Here is an 8,800-nt window from a genome sequence, read left to right on the forward strand (position 1 = left end):
TATTGCAGTCATTTCATCACTTGGCAGATTAAACCATGCGTTTCAATGACTTCTATTAAGTATTTTCTTTTCTTTTCTCTATTTTAGTAATACAACATTTGTTTTGAATTATGTTTAATATTTTTGTTAAAGCTTACAATTATCAGCAAGGAACTCAAAAGTAACACATGGCCTAGACGATAGGAAAGGAAAATATCACCAATGTAACTTTTAGAAAACAAACAAACAGACAAAAATAACAGCCTTGCCAGTTCCATGGCCTGTGGTTTAAGGAGGCAGATTCCACATGCTCCACTGCATAATTTGAGTCCCAGACTCAGCGACTTGACAAACATGCTGGGCAGGGATGTGTGTGTCTGTGTGTGTGTGTGTGTGTGTGTGTGTGTGTGTGTACACCCAAAATCCCAAAGGGAGGGAGAGATAGAGAAGGGATTGTGGAGTGACCATTTCTCATGGGGGCATGAGGGGTGCTTTCATCCCTACCTCTGTCCCTGGTGAGGCCATGCACCCTCTAACAAAATAATAAAACCACCAAAAGTAAAAACTCAACAGCTGGGTTAAATAATACACAGACACAGCTGAGAAAAGGTTTCCTGAATAGAGCTGTGTCAGAAAAATATAGCACAAACACAAAAACAATAGCCCAGGTCTGAGAACATATGAAAAAAGCTTTTAGAGGATAGAGTGAGAAGGTCCAACATACATTTAATTGGCATTACAGAATCCGAAGAGAGAAGAGTGCACAGAAGATACTGAGGCCAACAGGAGACACAGTGGTTAAGGCACTGGACTCCCACATGGCCAACCACAGGTCCCTGACCTGGGGGTTTGCTTTCTCACTTTCTCTGTCTCTCTCTGGTGAGCTCTGCTGATCATGAGAGTCCCTCAGGTGTTTGTGACAGAATTCTGACTCCAGAATTCTGGTTCAGTAAGTCTAGGGTGGGACTCCAGAGTCTGCATTTTTTTATTAAGCACTGTGGCTGAGTCTGAAAATAAGTTAGGGATGGGAAATAATTTCTCACCAGAGTTGTGGTTATACCCAGCACTTCACACTGCTATAACCAGAGCTGAAAGGAAAAGAAGACTTGGTGTAACTACTCTGCACTGAATCCAGACCTGCCTTACCCACTCCTACTGTAAATGCTCTTAACTTTCCAAGCCTAGTGTTTTCCAAAGTATCTTCTGAAGTATCCTAGTTCTCTGAGCTGCTTCCCAGGAAAGGGGTTCCATGGTGAAATACTTTGGGAACCATTACATTCTCTTTTATTTCTTAAAATTGACATTGTGCAGTAAAAGAACTCATTTAATGGTTTCTCACCTTGCTTCTTTGATCTCTGATCCTCTTTTTCTTGCAGCACTTGTTTACATTAGTTCTAAAGACTATGTTTTATTGCCCATTGGGCAGAACCCGGAGTTCCTGAGTTTAGCTTCCAGCTCCTCTGTTCCTGTTTAGGAACTCCACTGTGGGCCCCACATGGGAGCCAGGTTTGGATTGGTGCAGCAGGAAGGCTGCCATGCTGGAGAACAAACTGACACAGAAAGCATAAGCTCCAGGGAACTCATTTGAGTGGGTGGTGGTGCTGGTACAGATGCCACTCTATGGTTTGCTAAGGACCAGCATTTGGCTGCCACAAGACTTTAGACTGAGTGCTTACCTCAGGACAGGTGCCAAACTCCTATTCCTTTGGTTCTCACCTCCACAATAGTCTCTTCCATGTCCTAGAAGAGTAGCATCTTCTTGAGATGATCAAAGGAAAGAGCATGGCCTTTCAGTCAGCACAAGTATAAAATGGACAAGCCAGCACAGGAAGTGGACCCAATCTGAGTTCCACTGGCTCCACTGCCCTTGGCATGTCCACTGCTGGCCACTTCTCCCTCTGAGTAAGGTCCCCCTCGGACAATGGCCCACTAGGTTGGAGTCCCAGGTGTCCAGCCGAGAATACTACCATGATGCATCTCAGATTGTGCACTGTGGGTAGAGGTGGGCTTCTGTGTCAGAAGTCGTGGGCCAGACAGAGGGGAAGAACATGGAGATGAGCTGGAACACTGGGACTCCCCCTGTAGAGTAAGGGGATGTTGTCACCTTCCATTGAGCCAGGGCTCCCCGGGTTGTAAGTACATTGCTTCCTGGGGATGAGACGGCAGCAGTTTCAATCAGTGTAGATTCTTTGATGCTCCTCAGCTGTTAGAACCAGGGGGCCATCCAGAGAAACAGCTACAGAGGCTGAACTGGGAGCTCCCAGATCAAGAAGCATAAAGAGTTCAATGGCCTGGACCTGGGGAAGCCTGGCTGTGCGGTATAGATTCCACAAGCCATATCTGGTGGCAGGGGCTACGCAGGAAGTCCTTGGGTCCCCACTCCTTCAATGCCTCTTAACCACCCATTAAAAGCAGGTGCAGGTTCACTGGAGCTGCCTGTCCCTTGACCCTGCTCAGCTCCAGACTGAAGGCCCGGACCAGCTCTAGTACCAGGTGTCAGGGAACAGCTGAATCCGTGGTGTCCACAAAGGACGCCAAGCCTAAGGGGAAGAATTTCAAGTCATAATAGCCAACAAGGGTGAGGTCATGGGCAGCCCCTGGGTTCAGTGGCCCAGTAGCGTCAAGGCCTTGCAGGGATCCAGCTCTACATGCCAGTTTGCTGTGAGGACCTATAAATGTGGCCACCAAGAACTGTAGCGAGGCAGAAGTAGGACGGTGGAAGGGGACTTTCTAACCTGGAGACCACCAGGTGTTTTCACAACCAGCAAGGGGCACAGGAAAGCACCCCAGCGATGCTGTGGGTCCAGCCCCCCCCCCCCCCCCATCCTCTGCAACTTGCCTTCAGAGAGGCCTCTAATCAGCGGACCGGAGCTCGCAGTCCAGGGCCAACTTCTCGGTCATGCGGTCATGTAGTGCCAGCTGCTCCAGATGTTGTAGAATACCGAGTTCATGATCAGGGGCAGCAGCAGGGACAGCAGTTACAACTACAGGCACTTGAACAGTGAAGGTGATTCTAGGAGGCCACATGCCCTGAGCCATGACCGGAATAGCCCATGGCCCACGGAACATGTGGCAGCTTTGCCCTCCCACTAAGTACATAAGATGTTGGGATGAAGAGAACAGTCTTCAGTTATGTCTGGAAAAAGAAGTGAATCTAAAAAACGGGGCAACCATGGGATCAGCAGGTGGTGTAGTGGTCGAGACTGATTGGCCAATCAGTTTGAGTCCCAGACCTGAAGGCTTAATTTCTCACTTTTTATCTTTCTCTCTCTCTGGTAAGCATACATCCCCTATAGTAAATTGAAAATATTATTATTATTATTAAAATTAAATAAATAATTCTTTTTTTGAAGGAGCAACTTCAATCTTTTTTTTTTTTTTTTTTTTTTAGATATCTGCATGGTCAGGCCAAGATTCTATAGCAAAGATTCTTTTGTCTTGCCCATACAGTTTCATCTCTTCTGGAAAATGCTAAAGAGCATTCATGTAGGGAATAAAGCCCAATTCAACAAATCTCGAAAGATCTCAAAGAGTTACTGTAACTCTCTGCCAAAGTAATGACAGAGAGCAGAAAGCAAGAGTCCTCGGCACAGTCATTTCATAAGTCCCTCTTCCCTCCGCTGTGAGTACTTGACCCAAGAGCTCCAGAACAGACAGCTGTCATTTCTGAGTGTGGTGGTTTGACGATGGGGAGAGGCTTTTGAGTGGTCAGCAGGCTGAGATGGCTCCACTTTCAACAAAAGAGGCACAGCAGACATCACTCAGCAGCTCAGGCTCATTAGCCAGCCTGAACGGTATAGGTTCTCCTCTAATCCGGGAGCTCTTTTCCCACTGATATAAACTGGGCTTTTGCAACATTTGCTTTTCTGAAGGTAGTGCTTCCAAAGCTTTACTGACTTCATTCTGTAACCTCAGACCCAATCCAAGACTTCTGCTTGTTGATAAAGGACATACCGAAACCCCACACACACACACACACACACACACACACACACGCACACACCAATCCTAGCCTTTTTCAAGTTTTGGGTTTTTTTTTTTAAGGTTTTTCCAATAGGGTGTGTGTATTCGCAGGACAGACAGAGAGATAGTGAGAGGGAAAGTGAGAAATCACCTTCTGGGAGAATGGCCACACAACAGCATCTTCTCTTTTCTTCTCTCAGGATTCGGGGCACACATGCACACATGCCTGGCCTGATTTTCAAGCCACCAGGTCCAGAAATCGTGGTCAGCCACGTGGGAGTCCGGCACTTTAACCACCAAGCCACCTGCTGGCCCAAAGCTTTCTTTTCTTAAGCCTCTCTCCCCCACCTTGATGGCTTGTATCTTGGTAATAGGAATAACCCCAGTGCTTATAACTTCCTTAGATCTTTCTGGAACATTGTGGCAAGAAGCACAGTAACATCTGTCTTCATCTGTAAGATCCCAGGAGACAGTACAAAAGTTTGTGGAAAATGCATATTATGAACAAACTTGGATTTCTTTGTGCCAGAATGAACTCATACCTTGATTACATTTTTCACAAACTGTTTGTGGTCCCCTCATCATTTGCTCTGTTTATGTTTCCATAAAGACATGCATACAGACCGACAGAACAAAATCAAGGGTCCAGAAATAAACCCAGGCATAGTCAAACGACCTGCCACAAGGATGCCAAGACTGCACACTTGGGAGAGGACAGTCTCTTCAACAAATGGTGTTGGGGAAACTAGATATCCACATGCAGAAGGAAATCGGGCCCTGGTCCTACACTGTAGGAGAGGGGCCCGCAGATGGCACGGTGATTAAGGTGCTAGACCCCATGTCATCGGCTGTGCAGTTAGAGTTCCAAACCCAGCAGCCTGAAAAGCACACTGCCCAAAATCCCAAGGAAAATGAAGAAGGGTCTGTGACATGGCCATCCCCCCAGAAGATCATTTCTCACTTTCCCTCTAACAGTCTCCTGCGAGCACACACGCCCCATAGCAAAAAATCTAAATGAATAAATAAATAAAAATGGAGAACATACCTAAATGTTAAGGCTTGAAACTAAAACTTGTAGAAGAAAACATAATGAATAAGCTTTATAACATTGACCTTCGTAATGAGTTGTTGAATATAACACCAACAGCAAAGTCAATAAAGACAAAAACAGACCAGTGTTTGTTCATATTAAATTTAATTTTGTTTGAGAGAGATTTTTGCTATAGGGCATGTGCACTTGTCAGAGAGAAAGAATGTAAGAAATCACCACTCGGGGGAATGGCCACACTACAATCCCTTCTCTTCTCCGGATTTTGGGCACGCACGCACATGTGCCTAGTGTGAGTTTCAAGCCACCGGGTCCAGGACTCAAACCATGGTCAACCATGTGGGAGTCCAGCACCTTAACCACTATACCACCTGCTGACCCCCATATTAAATGTAACTTGAAAATTTAATGTCTATTGATACATAGACATAGTTCTATAATTAGCTGAACTAAGTATAGGAAGTGGGCTGACTTATCCTTTGTTATGTATTTTTTGTTATGTACTTTTATGAATTTTACAAAAGTATAAATGTATGATGGTTTAGAAACTTAAATTGGTCCTTTCCCACAGAGGGTCTATAGCCTTCTTCAGAGGACAAGTCTCTGGAAGTAAAGATGGTGCCTTCGCCCTGCACTTTTCCTCAGCTTATATTTTAGGAGGCATCTTTAGTTCTAAACATTTGCTTCTGTTTCCCTAGGATAATGGGGGAAATCAACATGGCGGAACCCTCAGAGAAAAATCTATGGCATAACAAACAGGGTGGCCAGACAGAACTTTTCCTGCTGTTAAGACTGTGCTGCCACCTCGTGGCCATCCTGTGTAAGCCCTCAAGCTAGGAAACGGGATCCTCTCCTTTTTTCTTTTTCTAGTCTCCCTTTCCTCTCAACTCCAACATTTTTCCTATTCTATCTTGTCCTTAAAATTCCTTAGGGAGTTCAAATAAATCCATAGGATCCTCTATTCTTCGTTTCATACTTGCTTTTTTTTTTTGGAGAGGTTTTTGCTATAGGGTGCGTGCAATCACCAGACAGACAGAGACAGAGAGACAGAAAGCGAGAAATCACCCCCCAGGGGGGATGGCCACACCGCAATCCCTTCTCCTCCATTCTCCTCTCAGGATCTTGGGCACGCACGCACACGCGCCCGGAGTGTTTTAAGCCACCGGGACACGAACCATGGTCGACTACATGGGAGTCCAGCGACATAGCCATTACTCCAACTGCTGGTCCCTCATACTTGCTTTTTAAAGTCAGTTCCTTTTTTCAGGCAGTTTGTTACTACTTCATGAATTTGGGCATCATTATTCCAAGTGTCAAAGTGTCATGAAAGTGATGAATTATAAAACATATTGGGCACAGGGACCAGCAGTTAGCATAATGGCTGTGTTGCTGGACTCCCATGTAGTCAATCACGGTTCGAGTCCCAGACCCGGCGGGTTTAAATCTCATTCCCAGACCCGGCGGTTTAAACTCTCATCGGGCGCGTGTACGTGCATGCCCAAGATCCCTAGAGGAGAATGGAGGAGAAGGGATTGCGGTGTGGCCACCACTCCCCCGGGGGGCGATTTCTCACTTTCTGTCTCTCTGTCTCTCTCTGTCTCTCTCTCTGTCTTTCTGGCAAGCGCACACACCTTATAGCAAAAACCTCTCAAAAAAAATTTTTTTAAAAACTTATTGGGCACAGTATGTTGAAGTAAAATCTAAGGACCAATGCTATAGCACGGTGGCTAAAGGAGCTAAATCCCTCATGGCTGACCATAGTTTGAGTCCTGGTTCCTGGCCCCTTGGGAAACACAGTGGGCACTGTGCATGTGTGCTCAAAATCCTGACCGGAAGGAGAATGGGGAGTGCTTTCTCTCTCTCCCACCCTCTCTTTCCTCTTTCTGGCAAGCACACACACTCTCTGGAAATAATCATTAAAAGTAAATTAATAAATAGTAAAAATTTTAGCAATAACGTATAAACTATTTCACTTCCTGCTACCATAAGAGCAATCCCCTTATACGCAGCAGCTAGCGACATACAAGCCATCTTGGATATATCCCAAATTCAATTGCCAAAACAAAGATTAAAAATGATTTTTGGAATGTCAAAGTAAGTAAAGGTCCCTTTAAAATACAGATCATTGCAGGAGAGTCTGTCCTTTGTAAATCTTCCTCACTGTAATCACACGATACTTCTACATAGATAATATACATCATAGCCCATCTGAACAAAGACAAGACATGGCAGATTGACAAAGGAAGACAGAAAAAAGGAGTCTGTATGGGAAGCTTGACGCTGCTTCCAAGTTTCACCATTCCTGTCGGTGTCAATTCAGGTTCCACATGATCTGTGACTAGGAACGATGGTCAAGGCCCTTTGTTTTCTTGTGATGAAACACAGTCTCAGGACCAGTAGTTAGTGTAATGGCTATATCGCTGGACTCCCACGTAGTCGACCGTGGTTCGAGTCCCAGACCCGGTGGTTTAAACTCATGCCAGGCACGTGTGCGTGCGTGCTCAAGATCCCGAGAGGAGAATGGAGGAGAAGGGATTGCGGCATGGCCACCCTCCCGGGGGGGTGATTTCTCGCCTTCTGTCTCTCTGTCTCTCTCTGTCTGTCTGGCGAGCGCATGCGCCCTATAGCAAAAAACCTCTCCAAAAAAAAAAAAAAGAAACGCAATCTCAAAAGTCGTTCTGCACAAACTACCTGGAACTTGACAAAGTCTACCCTCCTTGGGGTTGTCCTACATCTAATAAACACTTTTATCTTATAAACCAAGGGCTACCTGAGGTTGCCTATTCCTAAAATCATGTTTAGTTTTTTTGTTTTGTTTTGTTATAGGGCACATGTGCTCACCAGGGAAAGAAAAAGGGGAAAGTGAGAAATCACCCCTTAGGGGAATAACCACGCCCTTCTCCTCCATTCTCCTCTTGGGATTTTGTATGCATATGCACATGTGCCTGGTGTGATTTTCAAGCCACCAGGGGGAATGATTGCACACTTTCTGTCTCTCTGTTTCTCTCTGTCTCTCCACTGAGCATATGCACACTAGAGCAAAAAATCTCTCTTTAAAAAGAACTATCAGAACAGCTTTTTATAAGTAATATTTTTTTTTGAGAAGTTTTCACTATAGGGCGTGTGCGCTCGCCAGACAGAGACATAGAGACAGAAAGCGAGAAATCACCCCCCTGGGGGGATGGTCACGTCGCAATCCCTTCTCCTCCATTCTCCTCTCGGGATCTTGGGCACGCACGCACACGCGCCCGGCGTGAGTTTTAAGCCACCGGGTCCGGGACACGAACCGCGGTCGACTACGTGGGAGTCCAGCGACATAGCCATTATGCTAACTGCTGGTTCCCAGTAATATTTCTTAAAGTAACATTTTTAATGGAGCATCGTTTGTTAGGGTTAAATAAAAGATGAGCTGTGAGTATCATCTTTCAAGTTTATACTTACAAGTTCAGTCAGTTAAGAAATGCCACAGAAACAGAGGCAAGAGGCCAGGCGTGGTGCTGCAGTTACACGACACTCCCCAATGCTTCCCCACATGGGAAGACCATGGAGTGGCGCCCTGAGGTGTCCCTGTACACACCAGCTGCACACACATGTGCCCATGATCCTGACTGCCAAGACTAGGGGCGGGATTACAACGTGAAGACCCTGCTGAGAGTGTGCCTCACCCCTCAGAAAAAAATCAATAAACTTCAAAGAAAAGAAGAAAATGGAGGCAAATAGTGGGAACAGTAAGGCATGGTCCATGGCACATGGTGGGGGCGGAGGGAGCACTAGAGCAGAGCATGCGCCAGAGAAAGCAGGAGGGAAAGA

At 45.8% G+C, this 8,800-nt stretch overlaps 1 protein-coding gene and 2 pseudogenes across 1 annotated transcript in view; all 3 read right to left on the reverse strand.

The window, feature by feature from the left end:
• The window catches only part of RGL1 (ral guanine nucleotide dissociation stimulator like 1), a 370,662-nt gene that overhangs the window by 338,337 nt on the left and 23,525 nt on the right, over positions 1 to 8,800 (reverse strand).
• On the reverse strand, positions 1,770 to 2,804 carry LOC114006986 (glutaminyl-peptide cyclotransferase-like protein; annotated as a pseudogene).
• On the reverse strand, positions 2,878 to 3,944 carry LOC102489839 (TATA box-binding protein-associated factor RNA polymerase I subunit B pseudogene; annotated as a pseudogene).

The sequence above is a fragment of the Tupaia chinensis genome, unplaced genomic scaffold, assembly GCF_000334495.1.
Source record: "Tupaia chinensis unplaced genomic scaffold, TupChi_1.0 Scaffold000112_1, whole genome shotgun sequence".
NCBI classification, from domain to species: domain Eukaryota; kingdom Metazoa; phylum Chordata; class Mammalia; order Scandentia; family Tupaiidae; genus Tupaia; species Tupaia belangeri.